This window comes from Microplitis mediator, chromosome 7 (genome assembly GCF_029852145.1).
Source record: "Microplitis mediator isolate UGA2020A chromosome 7, iyMicMedi2.1, whole genome shotgun sequence".
Taxonomy (NCBI): domain Eukaryota; kingdom Metazoa; phylum Arthropoda; class Insecta; order Hymenoptera; family Braconidae; genus Microplitis; species Microplitis mediator.
In genome coordinates, this window is record NC_079975.1 from 24,784,386 (window position 1) to 24,805,329 (window position 20,944).

General features: G+C 25.5%; 1 protein-coding gene and 1 non-coding gene across 6 annotated transcripts in view; one reads left to right on the forward strand and one right to left on the reverse strand.

Moving 5' to 3' along the window:
- Window positions 1-19,898, reverse strand: part of LOC130670857 (V-type proton ATPase 116 kDa subunit a1) — a 36,276-nt gene extending 16,378 nt beyond the window's left edge. For 4 of the 5 annotated variants that reach the window (XM_057474448.1, XM_057474447.1, XM_057474446.1 and 1 more), the window contains exon 1: window positions 19,605-19,898. The gene's annotated coding sequence lies outside the window, so the exon portion shown is untranslated. Of the gene's footprint in view, window positions 1-3,880; window positions 4,121-19,604 lie in introns of those variants that run through there. The other variant, XM_057474445.1, reaches the window with a different exon arrangement.
- On the forward strand, window positions 4,800-4,930 carry LOC130672553 (U4atac minor spliceosomal RNA). Its single transcript, XR_008990734.1, has one exon. It is a non-coding gene; the product is annotated as a U4atac minor spliceosomal RNA (small nuclear RNA).
- Window positions 19,899-20,944: the final 1,046 nt, after the last annotated feature.

Below are 20,944 nucleotides of genomic sequence, written 5' to 3' on the forward strand. Positions count from 1 at the left end.
ATAGAGACGAAAATAGGATATTAAATTTTATATAAAACAACATATTATTATTTTTTATGATACTCGGATAATCAACGGAAATTATTTTTTATGGCGACATGTTTTGATATATCAAGGTTGACATTGATGCATATAATATAATTATTCTCATTGTCACACTAACATAACTAGCATATATATTTTTCATTAAATATATAAACAATTGTTATTATTAATGCTACTATTTTTCAAAAAGATTTAAACACTGATAAATAATTCACACTAATACGTCTATATTTATTTTTATATTTATATATGACTTACTTATAAATGGATTTTGTAAATTTCTATAACTGTAGTTACTACTACACAGTGTAAAAAGAGCGGTGTTAAAAATGAACTCAATTTAACACCGCGCGGTGTTAAAATAAAACAACACCATCTAGGCGGTGTTAAAATACCGGTGATCGATAGGTGTAAAAAATGTATTACATATATAAAAATATAAAAATTTAATTGAAATTATCTGCACACAAAAAAAAATTCTCGACTGAAGGTAAATATTCTTGACTCAAGAAAATTTTTTTGGGAGACCTAAATTTTCTCAGATAAAGTAGAAATCTTCTCAGACCAAGACGAATTCTCTTGGCTCAAGAAAATCTTGACTTGGTTCCCGAAAACGTTTGTCTTCAAAAATATTTTCTTGACTCAAGATATCTGTTTTTTCTGTGTCGAGGAAATTTAAATTTTGCTATATACTTATTCAAATAATTATTTGTGTTATACATCATTTATTTAAAAATTACACAATTTTACGCTCATGATTTCAATTACCAATACTTTAACTAATTAATTAAAATGCTGTCTAACTGTAGTGATCGAGTAACCCTGATTAAACAACTGAATTCGATCGAATTTAACAGAATTAAATTTTTAATTCTATTTAATTCAGATAAATTCTGTTAATTCGGTACCGAACTTAAAAATGAATTCTATCTAATTCGGCAGGAAAACCAGAATTTGTCCAAATTAAAACGAATTTAAATAATTCTATTCGGTTTAATTCGAAAATAATAATCCAATTTCTGGTTCTGAATCCGAATTAAACTGAATTAAAACGAATTTGAAATTTTTAAATGGGTTTCATTCTGTTTAATTCAAATTCAAATTTTCAATTCAGTTGAATTCTGTTTTGAAGAATTCGACAGAATATAACAGAATTAAAATTTTTAATTCGGTTGAATTCAGTTGTTTAATCAGGGAAGTAAAAATATTCACAAAGTAGAATATTTTAACACCAGTAAAGAATATTTACACGGGTGGTGGTGTTATTTTAACACCGCTTTCAGTGTTGAAATTTAACACAAAAAATTTTAACACCTACACCGCCTGGACTTACCCCGGGTTTATTTTACAATGTAGTCAGTATTATTATAATAATTACCAAATTAATTTATTAATAAAAGTAAATACATTTAAATAAAATTCACAGTTGAATATTTTATTGTTATTAAATATCTGGTTTAAGAAACACTCCGTTTGTCACTAATACAACTTGGGAACCTAAGGGTCTGGTTATAGAGTCCACCCGGATTTTACAACAAAACTTCTCAAGTCCCTTCACAGATGCGTAACGAAATCTACTAAAGTGTTAACAAAATAACTGACCCTAATCAAAAATGACGGCTGAAGACATATGTTCCTTCAACTTACGAACTATAATATATTCGTTTAAAATTTTTATGTCAACTACACTAGAGAAAAAGGAATTTCTAACATTCAAACATTTCCCTATACTAAATAATACATGCTTATAGTTTTTTTAAATATTTCATAAAATACTAAAAAAAAAATTACTCGGGAGCGGGGAGGGGGTAAATGGGCTGCTTAGACTTTGAAAACCTACGAATATTTTTTAGCCAAACAGGCTCCTAAAATTTTTTTAACAGAAATGATTAAAGAATTATGATAAGGGGCAAACTAGGTCACGAGTTCAACAGCATTACTAACTGAAATTCAATTTTTTCGAATTAATCGAATAGTAATTTAACAGAAAACTCTGAATAAAGTTATTTTAAGGTCCAAATCTTCACAAATCACTATCAACTCTTTTTTATATTAAATAGATAGCAAAAAGTTTCAAAACTTAAAACAAGCGAGAAACATATATTGAGTTTTGTTGGGGGCCCGTTTTGCCCAACTTTTCAGGATTTTTTAATTTTGATAGACACGGCAAATTACCCGTATGAAAATAACATATATGTGGCCAATTTAACTATATTTTCTGATATATTTTTTTTTATATTAAAAAATATAATATTCATCATATACGAGTCCGTATATGTTTAGCATATAGAAAATATATATGTCAATCATATACAAAAAATATATTTTTATCATATATGAAAATATATATTCTTGTTATATACGAAAACTATATTTTTATCATACATAAAAATATATATTTCTATCATATACGAAAAATATATTTTGATTATATATAAAAACATATATTTATATTGTGTATGGAAAAAAAAAAGTTTCTTATTCGTATGACCAACTCTAATTAAATTAGATCTAAATTTTAATATACTCTTTAAATTGCAGTTAAAATTTTCAAAATTAGTTAATTTGATGCGAATATATATACCCATATACATATACATACACCGAATAAAATATATGCTTAAATATAACAAAGAAAATATATGGTGCCATATATAATATAAATTATATGCTACCATATATTTTATTTCATATAAAAATTATATATTTTTTGAATATAAAAGGAAATATATCAATACAATATATTATAAGGTAAACGTAAATGTATATATAGCTTAATATAAAAAACATATAAGTTACATATATGGAATACATATATTTACTACTGTATGTAATTTTATGTTAAATCGACCAAAATCTCTATATGATTTTTTATAATATACAATATAATATGTCATATATTTTTTTATTGCAAACATATATGATTTTATATATTTTAACCATATATTGTTTTTTCATACGGGTAACATCAAAAACTCAGCAGAAGGAAAAAAAAAGTGAAACAAGCTGAAAAACTCACATTATAAAAATTTTTCGAGGGCGGCCCATTTTGCCTCCCATTTTTAAATTTCTTATTTTTAATGGACAGAACAAATTAAGGTCAAATACTTGGCAAGGGAGTAAAAACACAGGATTTGAAATTTTTTTCTTAAGTGGTCCATTTTGCCCCCCCCCCCTTCCTCTATAATAGATGCAATATTAATTTTGTTTTATCACAACAATAAAGTTTAAGCTCACTTATGTTTGTTTTTTAGTTTTAATGTCCTTGGAAGAAAATTGATAAGACTTCTGAGCAAGTAGGATAGAATAATATACGTTTTATCAAGTGATGTGTGAACACAGCACTTAGTAAGATTAAATTAAACGATAAATAGACTTTGAGATAATAAAACTACTTTTGTAATCGCATTTTTTAATTAAAGTTAATTATTAATTTCTTAGTTATTTTATTAATTTTCATCAATTAAATAATATTAAGTAAACAAATTTGCAGATTAATTATTTTATCTCAATACGAAATTAGTACACATCAGTATAAAAATTTACTACAATGATTTTAAATGCAGATCACAATACACTTATATTTTTAATCAAATAAAAATATATATTATACGCTTCTGTTTTTTTTTTTTTTTTTTTTCAATTATATAATTATTAATTATTTATTCTCTCCAACAAATATATGTAAGAGTTGCATAAAGCTTGAGAATAACAAGTAACAGTGATAAAGTTTAAAAAAAAAAAAAATCCATTTACTTGGTTTGACTGACTTTAAAAATTGACATGAATAAATTTACGAGATCGAAGAAATTCAATAGCCGTTTTATAAACTTACGATTGACGTTGCACTCTGTCACGTGCAATAGCTGTAATTCCGCCACGTGAGCCTATTATTTATTTTTTTTTATCAAGAATATTGAGCGTTAAATTATTCACTGTGATAGAAAAAAAAAAAATCCTTATAAACTGAATGTACACTGATGGCACAAGAGTACAAGTGACACACGTAACTGACGAATGTCCAGGTAAATGATGTTACTGACGACAAAAACTTTCAACCACTGTTCAAGTGGGACATATCTTGTAGTAATTACATACAGACAGTTTAGGTCTACATAAAAAATTTCTCCCTCTTTTTCAGATCTTTACTGATAAGATAACTTATATACATTTATTTATCAGATATGAATTCAAAACTAGAAGGAAATTTATAATTTTAACATTATTTATTCGAAAATTTTTTATTTTATCACACGTTTTTAACAGTAAATTTTTTATTTATTATTTTATTCATCCTTGCAGTCGCCGGCGCGAATCGATAAATAAAATTTTATCATATTATGTAAAAGTCCAGTTTTAAAATTGATCTACTTTGTATGACAGCGAATAAAAATTTTAAAAAATAAATAAATAAATTACGAAAAAAGTTATAAATTCAAGTGAATAATAGTATTGTACTTATATATAAATATCTTGCGATCTCATGATCTAGATATCTTGGAAATTTTATTACAGTATTTAACGAGATAACGATAATACGTATATGTAAAAGTGAAGGATATTTATTTTTTAGTTTAATAAAAATTATTTAGAAATAATAAATGGTATAGTTATTGTGTGGTTGAATAATTTTTTTTTAAATTAAAAAAAAAATTTTATCGGCATTAGTTCTATTCCGCGACACTAGATGGCGAAATCTTTCTGCAGTAGGTTTGTAATTTCGAAGGCTTAAATTCCAGACGGAGACTCACATAACTGTCCTTGTCTATGGGAGCATAGTATTCAATGATCGTCTGGTGAGAGTGCTGATGCTGAAACCCATATTTTAAATATGCCCGCATCCATGAGTTTTATTTGAAACTCATGTGTTGCAATTTTTGGGGGGCCTCTTTACTCCATAAGGGGCCTTGTTTAATAATCAATGAATGGAAAATTTTTCGTTACTTAAATAGTAATTGAAAATTTATGAGAAACCCAAAAGTTAACATACCAATCGTTCATTATTATAAATATTTCATTTTTTTATCAATATTTTCATATTAGATTTTTTTTTTTATTATCAATTAATTTTAATTTAATTTTTTTTTTCTTGTAGTTAATTTTATTTAAAAATTTAAAAAATTTCCCGCTTTTTTTCTTAGACTTTGCTTTTGTTTTAAATCCTAATGTCACACTAGTACACGGCAGCCGAAGTTTTTAATGGAAAATACGTGTATTTTATACCGCTAATGATTTCGTGATTTTTTGGGTAAGTAAATATTGATGCAAAAATTTGAAACTTAGCACATGGGGTAGACCGGGGCGCTACGGCCCCCCTAAAAAATTTTGTAAAAATTTTTTTCTACATTTTCGGTCAAATCATGATACCTCTAATGTTTTAAAAATATTTTAAGCTGATCTGGGGCAAAATGGACCACAAAAAAAAATTTGCTACAGAAAAATTTTTTTTTCTAAACTAAAATGAATTTGAAAAATTTATTGATGAAAGCTCTTTTAGGTCAACAGATTATAGTGTGGTTAAAATCAAAAAATAAAAATTTCAATAAAACTGGTTATATCAGCTACCCTGTTAAAAATAATTTGAAAATTAAAATACAAAAGGAATTAAATTTTCATAACTAGATATTTGAATTGTATTTTAAATGAAAAAAGCTTTAAATTTAATATACGTAATTAAATAATCAAGCTGGTATTCAAAATTAAGAAAAAAATATGAATTTTAATAAACGTACTTAAAATTTTTACTTGATTTTTAAATTTTAAAACAAGTATTGAAAATTCTAAAACATATATTGAATTTCAAAAATTCTATTTGAAATTTCATAATACTTATTTGAAAATTCAAAAAAACGTATTTGAAAATCCAAAGTGTTAATTTGAAAATTCAAAAACGTGTATTTTAAATTCTACATGAAATTAGTAATGAAATTTCAAGCACAAATGTATGTGTTTATTGCGTTATATACAATCTTTGAAAATTCAAACAATTTTTTTTACAGTGCCCTGGTGGAAATTTTTCGGACTTTTTTCTGAAAAACTCTGAAAAGTCTTTAGAACTTTAGAACTGAGTTTTTCAGAGAAAATTCCGAAAAATTTTCACTAGGGTGTACATAAATTTTTTTTCTAATAAATTTGAAGTCCATGGAATTATAAAGGTACGAAAATAGCATATTTGTGGTTTGCAAAATTTCGACTGATTCTTCCGAAATCGATGGAAAATAAACGAATTTGATGGTTAAAAGCCACAAAAATAAAAAGCCGGCTTAAGGGGGCCGTCCGTGCCCCAGGCTCCCCTAAATTATCCATGTGCGTGATCACCGCTGATCATTACGAAGCTTAGTCAATTGTATTTTGCTTTATTATGAAGTATGACTGAGGATAGTAAGTCCTGAAACTAGATTTATGTAATAAATACTTTCCCTTCTGTTTGAAAGCATAGACCTACTAGACCTTATTCATCTTTTAATGGAAATCTATAAAATATTCAAATTTCATATTTTTAAAGACGTGTCAAAATTAAAATTATTTCGTCCCATCGTTTATATTATCAATAACAAGTGCATTTTCTAGGGATCTTAATATTTTAAAAATTATATTTAAATACTTATAACTTTTAAAGGTGTTGAAAACAGTTGAGTAAATAATAAAATAAAATAAAGTGTCAATAGTTTGGTCTTTTAACACTTTACGTAACTCAAACAATTACTGAATAATCGAATTCAATTAGATCGAAAATGTTAATAGGATAAACCCAATAATCAACTTTCTTTAAGAAAATTTCTTAGACTCAGCACGCAGTATTTTATTGCAGACTTATGTACTTTTTGTTATGATTACTCGTAAATTAATCGCAGATCAGTTAATTATAGCTGATTTATTTTAAAGCGGTCTGTTAATTTGTAAAATTGAAAAAAAAAATGAAGAAATGTTAGTAGAACTTCCAAGTATATTAAAATTTTTATTAATGATTGAAAAATGATGATTTTTAATCTGAAAATGTAAAATATTAGTATAAAAAAATATTTCATGTGTAAAAAATGATAAGAATGATAAGATAAAATATATAAAATAAAATACAGTTCGTTATAGAAATAGTATGAAAAATTAACGATAAGTTCCGTTTATTTATTTATCACCTTAAATGCAGACTCGAATCGTTAATTTATCTGAAATATGCAATAGACTAGAGGATAATGATTGGTTCGAGACTATGTGCGCTCATTTAAAGTATTAAATAAACATTTAAAGTAATTATTAATTTCCGAACTTGATAAAATCAATATAATGTAAATTTTGTTAAAATGACTCTCTTATTCTGGGGAAAAATCGGCATGCATGATCATGCGCTAATAGGCTAATATTATGCATGATCAGACCTGAGTATTGTGTAACGAATGTGAACCCGATAATTCTAAATGAGTTCATACAAAGCTCCGGTGAAATTTCAACCAACTTTTAGCGAAAAATAACACGAATATTCAGTGATTTATTCTTAACCCTAGCAGACCTGATTTACCGTAAATTTACCGTAGAATACCGTAAAAATCGAGTAGATTTACCGTACATTACGGTAAACCCACCGTAAATTACGGTAAAACCACCGTAAATTACGGTAAATCTACCGTAATTTACGGTAAATCGGTACTTTACGGTGGATTACCGTAAATTACGGCGGGTATATCGTAAATTTACCGTCGAATACGATAAATCTACCGTAAAAAAATCGGGTGGATTACCGAATTACCGTAATTTACGGTGGATTACCGTATTTCCGTATTTTACAGTAAATCCACCGTAAATTACGGTAAAACCACCGTAAATTACGGTAAATCGGCATTTTACGGTGGGTTTACCGTAATTAACCGTAATTTAGGTCCGTTAGGGAAAGTAAAAAATTTTAATTTTTGATTCAGTCTACTGCCAATTATGTCACCGGAGCTTTATAAGAATTCCTTCAAAATTTATCCGGTGTTCACGAAGAAATTTTAGGGCATTGGTGTAAATTAAATCCCTGTCAATTCATTCAAAGATCGATCGAATTCCGATAAACTATTGCCAGCAAGACACTGAATCGAAAATTTACTATCGGCTACTCTCGAAAATTATTTTTCCCAGATAAAACCTTTCTTTTTATCTGAGAAATCCTACATTATTTTTCTTAACTGCAACTTTCTGCAATTATGTACGTTCAGCTGATATTACTTTTTTTTACTGATATCGCATTTCTTGTTTTCATTCAGAATTCATCCGAAAGTCCTATTTTGACACAAATGTGAATTCCTTAGGGATTCTGCCGACTAACCGCCGAAATTCCCGAACTTTTTTACGCGGGTTGTTTTATAGATGCGCGACTAGAGTCAGTCAGTCATATATTGACAGCATAACGGCATACATCTGTATATCAATAAACTATATCGCTCTTGCCTTTCTTTTACTGCTGTTAATTGCGCTGTTGTTATTTCTAGTTTAAGTGTCTTTGTAGTATAAGTGATATTAATTTAAGTTACCAGTTACTACAGTATGTACTAAATACAGTAAATATCTCTTTTACAAAGCAACCCTGATTAAACAACTGAATTCGACCGAATTAAAAATTTTAATTCTGTTAGACTCTGTCGAATTCTGCAAAACAGAATTCAACTGAATTGAAAATTTGAATTTGAATTAACCAGAATAAAACCGATTTAAAAATTTCAAATTCGTTTTAATTCAGTTTAATTCGGATTCAGAACCAGAAATTGGAGAATTATTTTCGAATTAATCAGAATTAAACCGAATAGAATTATTTAAATTCGTTTTAATTCGGACAAATTCTGGTTTTCCTGCCGAATTAGACAGAATTCATTTTTAAGTTAGGTACCGAATTAACAGAATTTATCTGAATTAAATAGAATTAAAAATTTAATTCTGTTAAATTCGATCGAATTCAGTTGTTTAATCAGGGAAAGCATCGGTAGTTTTATAGCGAGATTCGGATGCAAAAATCATATCTTTCAATCATGATAGTAGGAGAACCCGAACTAAAAATTTTTCCCGAAATTAGACCGTAATTCATTAGAATGTCGAATTGCTCTATTGTTACCTAGAAATTGTATCTGCACCAAGTTATTTATTAATTACGTTACAAATATTTTTTCGTGCTTCATTACATTAAAGTCGCGAGTGTTAAAAAAGCCATTATTTGATTTACGTTTTGTGATTAGTTTATTTTATAGAGATAACGTTATTACAAACGCGATGTAGACAAGAAACGAATTCCTATTGAGATGAGTTATGAATTTATACAGCAGTGAGATGCTAATAAGAAATAAAATATTTAACTATTAACACGTAAGCTCTAAAATATGTGCAATCCTATTAATATGAGACCGTCAACTTAATCTAAATATATACAATGTCATAGTTATTGTAATAGTTTTCTCACAAACCAGTTACAACGGGTATTATTTAATAGCTAATAACAATTATATGAATAGTCTGATATTAAATAATTTAACAAGTATATATATATACATATATGTGATAGACCCTATACTCCTACATTCTTGCAGACATTATTATAGTATTTGCAGTCATCAAAGTTAACAATTCATTATATCATAAATACTAAATATTTCCGGGTGTTAAAATTTATTATATATTTATATTTTTATATAATGGGAGTATAGAATAACGAGATGTATATTTAAAAATTTATTTAAAATTATAAATTAACCAAATGAGAATGACACATTAGTTTACGACCCACGTATCTGGTACCTCGTACAAAATGCCTAAACACCAACAACCTTGGACACCAATCAGCGGCTCGTATTGAGTGACCTTAATAACCGCGTCGACAGCTGCCGCATTTACTATTGCGAAGAAGTGTGGACAGATAGAACTGAGGACTGTTGAGTGTAGAGGTTGAGAAAGTTGTAGTTTGTTTTTTTTTTTTTTTTTTTTTCTAAATAATTATCAATTAGAAGTTGTTATTGCTGATTATTATGAATAATAATTAGCTTTGTATATTAAATATAAACGTCAAGGCAATTTATTCTTTATTCAAAACTAGTTTTTTTTATTAAAAAACGGAAAAATATTTTTATTTTTTAATGGTAATACTAAATTCATTTTTGTAAATAATAACTTATATTTTAAAATAATTTATTAGCTGTGAATAAAAATATTTTTTTCAAGCATTTAGTTTGTTTTATAATCAAGATAAAGTACTTCATTGTCCGCCTCTTAACAATATCTCTTTCATATATTTTATGCCCGAAATAATTTAAAGACAAGTAATTACTTATTTTATGACGGATAAGAACAATTTATGATAGACCGGTTGATTTTAATTCATTATCTCTAATAGAAATATTAAAATTTTATAGTTGATTAAGGCTGAAAACTGGGTACAGGTGGACAATTGAATATTATAATGTAATTAAATGAAATTAAATTTTTAATAGCTTTTAACTTTTTATTATTATTGCTTTCATTTTGATTATTATTGTTATTTATGTCATCTGTAGTGGTGTTGGTGTGGATTTTTGTTTTTTAAAAAATCACTTGATTCAACCGAGATTCGAACCCTGATCTCCCGCGCGCGAGTCCTTTCCTAGGTCTAACAGCCCGATGTCTCCTTTGAACAAAGGTTTCTGAACTTGTAATACATATTTGTATATGATATCCCCACCAACTCTTAATTTTATCTATAGAGGAGGGAGGGGCAAAAGGGAGTACTTAAGAAAATACCAAGTTTTCGAGGACTCAAATACGCTAAATCTTTTTTTTTTTAATGACATTCAAAGTAAATAGAAGAAATTTTCGGTTACCGTTGAAAAAAAAAATTTTTCATTTCTGCGGGCAAAGTGGGGTACCCCCTAAAAAAGGTGAAAAAAAAAATTTCTGGATTTTAAACGAATTTGATTAAGTTGAATTTTTTTGTAAGTAATTTACATGAAGAAAAATTATATTTTACATGTTTATTGGAGACAAAAGAAAAAAACAAATTTTTAATAGTTTTTATCATAAAACAAAGGTCATTAATATTTTTCAACTGACAATTGATTTTTGAAAAATTTTACCAAAAAAAATTCAAAGTAACGCTTAATTATATTTACAGAAGTGATTTTGGAATGTTTAAAAACCATTTAAAATATAAAATTTTGGGGGTACCCCGTTTTGCCTACCCTACCCCCTTCCCCTACATAGTAGAATTTACTATACAGATAGTAGAAAAATATAATCGTGTTAGCAAAAAATACATTACGCATAATAATTTTAAATATCTTCTTATGTAATAATTGCCAACCAGTAAATTTTACTCAATGTTTGGTAATAATTAAAATACAGAATGTATTTACTTATATCTGTTAGTAAATTTTACTACAATACCGTAATTTTTACTATATTTTTTTCTCTGTGTAATAAACAAATGTATAGCAGTCCCAGGAAAAAATATTATTTATAATTATATAAAATTTTATATAAATGCTTAGATAAAATTAGATATGAGTTTTGGTTTGAACTAGTTTTATATACACAGAAAAAAAGGATTTCTTAGCGCAAAAAATTTTTTCTTGCTCTAAGAAAATTTTTACTTGACCCAAAAAATTTTTTGTATTATAAAGTGAAAACAAAACTTTTCTTGGGGTAAGAAAAAATTTTCTTGGAACAAGAAAATAATTTTTTAGGCGAGAAAAAAATTCTTGAGCCAAGAAAAATTTTCGTCTTAAATTCATAATACAAAATATTTCTTGCGCCAAGAAATTCTTTTTGTCTGTGTAGTTATATATAATTTGAATGAAAAATCACGGGGAACTAAAACATGTTTTGCACCAAATTTATTTACTGTTTATTTTCTAACGTTATATTTTATCAACAATTATAAGCATAGAAATAAAAATTAGATGTTTACTTCAAAAGTATAAATATTTTATAATTTGAATTTTTAAACTTAGTAAAAATTTATTAATACCGTCGTGTAAACAGCGCTATTACTCATGTCATCTATGATGACAATTATAAGCCGAAGAATCACTTCAAGTACCAAATCTTGTACTATACCAACGATTAGTTGAAAAAAGCTTCAGAAGTTTCGATTCCTACCACATACACTATATATATAAACTAAATTTCCAATTAAAGTTGTATTGAAAAAATAAAACTATTCTACTACTGAGTTTAAACTTTCAAAATTCAAAATAATATACTCGGAGATGAGTATTTATTCAGTTTATCTATAGTCCATTGAACTCTCTCTTTTATTGTTACACACATTCCTCAGGTGTTTCCTGTTCGTTCATTCATCCTATAGACAAGCGCTGATATTTTTAAATATTTAACTGAATAAATTCCAAGCGACCAACAATAGTAGACAAAACAAACTATAATGAAAAAATAATTTATGTTGTTGAAACAATAAATATTTAAAAGGGCATTCATAAATTTTATGTAATGTATACATATTGATTTATGCAACTAGCTCTTATCAGACTATGACGTCATTTTCCGTCTTAGTAGGTTTATTGTATGTGTATTACAGTGATTTCATTCTTTGCTTAAGAATGTATACACTTTACTTGAGAACGTATAATTAAATAAACAGCTCATATATTATTGTTTAAACTTTATTTGGTTTAACTATAACGTTTTCGAATTATACCTAGCAGTTTCAATTACACTGTAAAGATCCCATAATACTCATAACAAAGTTTGGTAAGTTCAAAAGTGCACGACTCTTAATGCTCATTTGCAAAAAAAAATAAAAATGTACGATAAAAGTTTCAAGGACAATTTTTTTTTTCCTTTCTATTACACTAGAAATTCAAATTTCGCGCCGAAAAATAGTCAGATTTATTTTTTCGTGCAGGCGGGACTAGTGTGATGAAAGTATACACTGTTAAAAATAATTTGAAAATTACAATACAAAAGGAATTGAATTTTCATAACTAGATATTTGAATTGTATTTTCAAAAAAAGCTTTAAATTTAATATACGTAATTAAATAATCAAGCTGGTATTCAAAATTAAGAAAAAAAAATGAATTTTAATAAACGTACTTAAAATTTATACTTGATTTTTAAATTTTCAAAGCAAGTATTGAAAATTCTAAAACATATATTGAATTTTGAAAATTCTATTTGAAATTTCTTAATACTTATTTGAAAATTCAAAAAAACGTATTTGAAAATCCAAAGTGTTAATTTGAAATTTCAAAAACGTGTATTTTAAATTCTATATGAAATTAGTAATAAAATTTCAAGCACAAGTGTATGTGTTTATTGCGTTATATACAATCTTTGAAAATTCAAACAATTTTTTTTACAATGTATGTAAAAAATATATATAGATATAAAAAATAAGTTAAGCTCTTTTTATTAATGATAATTAAACGGGGCCGAATTTGATGGCCATTTATGACACACTTTTTCTTCGGCCCTAAAATAATCCTTTTAAAAAAAAGTGATCCAAATAATGGCTTTTTTCTCGAGTTTTTGTGTTTATGGGTTACGGACACATTTTCTACTGCTTGACGGTAAAATTTTTTTTTACATTTTGATGCTTTTTTAGTTATTTAATGCATCAAATTGGTATTTATAAGTAATAAAATTAATCCTTATTAAATTCTTTATCCGATGATGTGTAACTTCGTTAAGCTCCGTGGACTAACAAGAGTAACACAGTAAAAACAATAGCGAAAAAGAGGCAAAGTGAATTATTCGATCGTAAAGCACACTCTAATGCTTCGCATTAAGATTCGTGCAATACTCATAAATATATGGCGATATTTGAGTTTGTTTAAGAATAATATCTGATTTTATTCTGTAAGGGTCTAGTAGAATTTCAAATAGGAGCGGGGGGGGGGGCTAACATTTATATTCCGGAACCCCGCGTAACGGAGTGAATTCAGATCGAAATAAAATTCGGATTCACTCACGATTTTTGCAGTGTACTACTAAAGAACAAAAATATATCAGAAAAAAACGGTGTTACCAAATTCTCTAGGGATTTCGAAACTCAATTTAAATAATGACATAATGTCTGAAGCAAATTTTAACTAATATAACTTCAGAATGACATTATTTTTAAGATCAACTTTCTTCATAGATTAAATTTCACACACATGATACTGCAGAAAATTGTCTCAGATTGATTAATAATCTTTATTGTGGCCTTCTGGAGTTAGATATTATTTCAAATCGTCTAACTTTCATTTTGTTTAATTTAAAAATATTATATAAATATAAAATCTATTTGTGTTGATTTTTTTTATGACGATTGTACATTAGTTTAATTTTCAAAGTTTTTATATTAATTAATAAAATTTAACTCGATTGTATAAACTATTTCATTGCCACTTTATCAATAATATATCTACTTGCAAAGCGGCAAATTATTTTTCTCAGTATTATCATTTGTGATAGTAGAGGAATTACGAAATATGAAAAGCTAGTGAAAAAAAAATGATAAAAAAAAATTTTTGACAATTTATATAAAAATCTAAATACATAAATATTCAATTGAAAGGTAAAGACGAAATAATTTTTTTAATCCAGCAGAGAAACTAGCATAATATTTAAAAAAAAAATCTCTTATCTGTTTAAATAAATTACTTTTATTTGAATACAATTTCACCCTGTTCAGAAAATCTCATAGAATCCAATAGATTCTCATACATTCCTATTTAAATTTTATAAGAATGAATGAGTTCTATGAGAAGTGCAATAGTTTAGGGCCTTATACATACAGCTATAAGAACCTATCGGATTTTTTAAGCAGGGTACCTCTATTAATAAAAAAGTTTCTTAGATGCCGTAAATTTAATGTACTTAGAATTGATTATTTAATTATTGACCTTAAGTAGCTTATAAAAAATTTAATAAAACCACAAGAAACATCAAAGTATCGTGACATCTGTATCGACTGCAACCATTTTTAAATGTTCAAATACAACAGAAACTTTGAGAGAAATATTTGATTAACTTTTTTGCGTGTTCAAATAATTGATCGCTAGGTCAAGGAAAATAGTCGAAAGGATTATTATTGCCAACAGAACATTCTCTTTGCTTGCAATCCAGTTAAACTAGTAATAATTTTTCAATTTTTTTCAATTTTTATGTTCCTGAGTATTCTTATGAATTAATTTTTTTATTAATTATTTATTTTCATGCAACATTTTTTTCCTATTTAGTTAATAATCACTTTCAATATCAAATTATTAAATAGAGTTCTAAGATGATAAATCGTGATATAAAGTAGTAGTTTATTTTATGATTAATAATCTCCGAAGGTCAATAGATATAATCTTTCATGCGGTTTTATGACAGCCGTATAAAAAACATTAGTTTCAGAAATGTTCCGAACAGGTTTATAAAAGTAAACTTCAAAATTTTAGGAAATTAAAAATTTTGAGTTGATAATTTTTTAAACTTTAAATACATCAAAATTAATCACTTCTAAATGAGTACTTTTTAGACACGTGTTTCCTGAATTTCTTCGTTAGAAAAATACAACTTTACAACCACTTATGAACCAGATTAAAAGATTCAAAATATTTTTACATTTGAGTTTTTTTTAAATTCCCAGGGTATCAACTCAAATTTAAAAATTTATTCTTAAATTTGAAAGTTCATTATAAATTATAATGAACCTTTTTTGTAACAAATTTTTCCCCACGGAAATTTACGAGACATCACAAGTTTAATTTATTATTATTATTATTATTATTATTATTTGTTGTTCGTTATTTTAATATATATGAATGCTAATGCATTCATGTATTTTTTGATTGGTGTTTTAATATTTTTTTTCTAATCTTCAATGGCATACCAATCCTATTTATTGTAATATTTGGCTAGCCTCTCTGTGCTAGCACGACAATTACTTTTTATTTTAAAAACGGTTTCACCCCGAATATACTTGCTGGGCTCATCAGTAAAGTTGATGCAAGTATATTCTACTTTAGACCGTATAATTGATGTTAAATTTTTACTTAATTCCATATATTCGGGGCGAAACCGTTTTTAAAATAAAAAGTAATTGTCGTGCTAGCACAGAGAGGCTAGCCAAATATTACAATAAATAGGATTGGTATGCCATTGAAGATTAGAAAAAAAATATTATTATTATTATTATTATTATTATTATTATTATTATTATTATTATTATTATTATTATTATTATTATTATTATTATTATTATTGTATATAAAACGGTAATTGCACCGCATATAGACTAGTCTAGTAGTATAATTCTGAATTATTATGAAGATGATATTGATAATAACTACAGAAAATTCAAAACAGAGCGATAAGACTAGTATTGAGAGTAAAAAAAATGTACAAATGTGAATCGTATGTTAGAAACATTGGGTTAGATGAGCATTAAGCAGAGAATGATCTCCAATTGTTGTACTTTTACACATAAAATTGTATTAAATAAAAAACTACGATCATTGTATGACAATATTCGGAAAATAAGTAATAACTACAATACCAGGATAAGTTAATTAATATCAATAAAACATACGAGAACGCACGGAGAAGAAAAGTGTATTACATATAGAAGATTTAATTGGTACGAAAAGCTTCCTGAATCAATAAAAAATACATATATTTTTATCGCAGAAGTTCGAATGTTTCAGAAATTTTTGGGTGATTTTTATTGAAGAAGTTCTGAAAAAATTGGAAATTTTTCGATAATTTTAAGTGTAGAGTTCCGAAAAAGTTCGAGAATTCCGAACTTTTATGCCAATCCTCTTTGTTCCATGTGATTTTTCATGTTTGCAATGCAATTTGTGTTGTTTTACAAAAGTTCGATTTTGTCTCAAATTTCGAAGTTCGACATGTCGAACTTTTTTCGAACTTTTTTTTTTACACGGGTAGACTTACAAATTTTAGAATATTATTGAAAGACCATATTCAAAAATGAATCATTGTACTTAAAATAGCCAAGGGCTAAGTAAACATTATTATTATTATTATTATTATTATTATTATTATTATTATTATTGTTATTTTTATTTTTACTATTAATATTATTATTACTATTTTTTATTATTCTTTGAAAAGGATCGGATATGCCGACATTCATTACTCATTATTATTATTATTATTATTATTATTATTATTATTATTATTATTATTATTATAATTATTACTATTATTATTATTATCATTATTATTATTATTATTTATTAGAAGATAATAGTGTATTTTCATGCAATCCCAGTAATAATAATTAATATTAGCATGAAATTCTCAAGAAATTTAATACAAATAACGAAATAACATACGTATATGTGTGTATGTTCTTATCTCAAAAAGTTACGCCATAAGCTGGATCAACGAGAAAAAAAAAAATATATATATATATATATATAATTCCGGCACTTATAATTAGCAATAATTAATGTCACAGCAACATATATACGTTTAACTTGAATACATAAAATATGCCAAGGATTTTTTTTATTACATTGTAAATAAAATTTTAGCTTATATTGAATACCTACAAATTATTCTCGCGGTCTAAATTGATTATCTAATACGGCCATTGGCCAGTTTTCAATCCTATAATATAACAATCTTAAATCCAAGCCAACTAATGGCTACTAAATAACTACGGATTTAATAATAACATGACTCTTATTATCTAACGTTCGCAATGTAAATCAATTTTTTAATCATACAACTAAATAATTATAAACAATTGCATTACATTAATTACATTAATTTAATTATGTCTTTGATGACATTTTCTTGATTTATTATTTGTTAAGAACTTAATTTTTTTTTCTAAATTTATATACATACATGTGTATATGTATGAATATATGTAAAATAGAGACAGAGAGAGAATTTGAATAGAAAAGTAATTTCGAGTGGTATAACATATGGTAATGATTATTTCTAAATAAAGTTACGTAGAGAGATAGATAATTTTATTTTTGGTAAGAGTTTTATTATTTTATTTTAATTTTTTTGATAGTAATTCAGGATGAATCGAGAATATTGCATAATTATTTTAAATATATGCATAAAAAATAAATAATTAATTCTTCTCAATGATTGCATATAAATATTAACGATAATTAAATTTTTTTTAACTTGAAAATCCTAAATTTTTTTACGCCTGGGATGTTAATTAATATTTAAATAAAAAATTATTAATCATTGATATAAAAATTAATTGCTCGCCATAGCCCGATTCTCAAATTAATGAAATTTTTGGTAATTAATCTAAAAGTTTTTTTTTAAATATTATTTATAGGAAAGAATAATATTTGTAACAACGAAGATAAAAATAATATCAATAGCAATATATAATAATAACAATATAATTAATTAAATAGTATATCGATTAGTATCTTATAGAGGGTCACTCTTCCGCTTTACGCCCTTCAAACTAAACTAAAAAGAATCGATACGTAGTCCCTGTATATTTTTACCTCATGATTATCTCTGTCTGTAACGTAAATATAACATTTTTATTTTTTGTCATGGAAACTACTACGGAGTTATGATAAAAAAATATATTCATTCTTAAAATATTATTATACGAATATATATTTAATTATCATTCTAACTATTTTTTTATTATCAAATAAGAAAGGAAAAAAAATATTGATAAAATAATCACACTGATTGTCATAAAAAATATTTTACGCGCGTTTTTTTAGATAGAAACTTAGTTTTTATTACTATTCAAATTATTATTAAAAACAAACTTTTTTATAATTCAAATTATAATATATATTTTTACCCTAATATAGAAAATAATAAAAATAAATTATTATTATTATTATGATTATGATTATGATTATGATTATTATTATTATTATTGTTATTATTATTATTCCTGGATTTGAAAGACTTCTAGCGAAAAATATAAAAACGAATATTAGTATTTGATATTAAATGTGAGATGATTGAATTTTAACGTAAATCTTGCTATGTGTTCACGGTTAAATATTTTATATTTATCTATGCTTTGAGTAAAACTTAAAATTATTTTTTTTTGACTGATTGTAATAATCTAATACTGTGTTATGTAAATAGCTGTGAGCTAAATATTAATAAAATTATTATTATTATTATTATTATTATTATTATTATTATTATTATTATTATTATTATTTCAATTATAATTATTATTATTATTATTATTATTATTATTATTATTATTATTATTATTATTATTATTATTATTATTATTATTATTATTAATGCCTGCAGTATTTCATATTTAACTGCAATAATTATAAATAAAAATTATGATAAAATTCAAAAATAAATAAAATGAAAATTTTAATTAAATAATTTTAATAATATAAAATTTATGAAATATTTCTAAATTGTTTTAGACAAAACATAAATCATTAACAAATTAATAATGGTCACAGTTAGTCAAATTGAATTACAAGACACCGGCGTTTGGCATAAACTCAAAATTTTCCCGCTGCTCTAGTTGTTTTATTTTGATCCCCCTTACATCCACTCCCTCGCATAAACTATATAGTAGTAAAATATCTATATATCTATATATCTTTATACTATTAAGTGTGAGTATCTTACACGTTGCTCCAAAACTGTTCGCCACAGATACAATGAACGACGTGGCATTTGAAGACCTGTTGCACTTAATAACTTTTTATATATAAATTTTATACTTTATTAACAATTATTCATATTAATAAACTTAATACATATTTTTATTATTTATTTATTTATATTATCATTTATTATTATTTAAATGATTTATTTATATAGTTTGTTTTTATTACTTTAAAAAAAATTTATTTTGTTGAGTCTTATAATGTAGAGAACACATGAACGATTGCAATCGGTCGGCGGGCCGTTTAAGACTGGCCGTAGGCAGCAAATCCCACTTCGAGTTTGCTCCTAAGCGACAAATGTAAACACTAATACAGCTGATTGAGCTAACTCTTTTAAGTTGCTGTCCAATTTATTAAATATGTATTATTGTTATTATTTTATGAGAAAAATATTTTTAATTTTACTAATCCAGAGATTAAAAAAAAATAATTTTACACTATGTATCAATAAATTATAATTTTATTTATTTAAAATATTTTTATTACTCATTTATGTAAATATTTTACATTTAAATTTAATTTATTATGAATTATGTAGATAATTATTTATAATAAATTATAGAAAAATAAATAAATTATCCCTGATTAAGAAAAATTATTTAATCCATGCTAAGTGTATACCTATATATATCGCGTTACTAAAACCAAAAGGGTGTATCTCAAAATATACGCCCTTCTGCAGAACCAAAAGAGCGTAAAAAAAAATTTTTTTTTGTTGTACGCCCTTTTGGTTTTAAGAAAAATTTTTTTTAAAGTCGTAAGGGCGTATCCTGTTTTTTCGATTTATTATCAATTATAGGTCAGAGTAAGAAAAAAAATTGCCACGGTAATAAAAATTATCACTCCACAATTTAATTTATATGAACAAATATTTATTTAAGTGGAAAAACGAATGAAAAATGAAGAAATAATAAATTCATCAGGGTATTAGTCCTATGCCATCTCCATGGTTGGGATCATCTGTACCTAAGATTATAAAAAAAAAATTTTTAATTTTTTTTAGAACATAACTTGATAATAATAAAAAAATTATAAGCTATCATCATGGCTTAAAATTAAACAGATAATATTGATGATATTTTTGTGGGACGGTGCCTGATGCACAATGATTTAGGTCATCAAACTTACTTCGAGATATTGGTATTCTAGAATCATAACAATTCTCAAGAACAACGTTCTCTTTGAATGACTTTTTTAAAATTACAGTTCTAAATGGCTCCCAAAACTCTTTTTTAATGTAAATACATCTGAAGCAATTTTTTTCTTACTCTGACCTATAATTGATAATAAACTGATAAA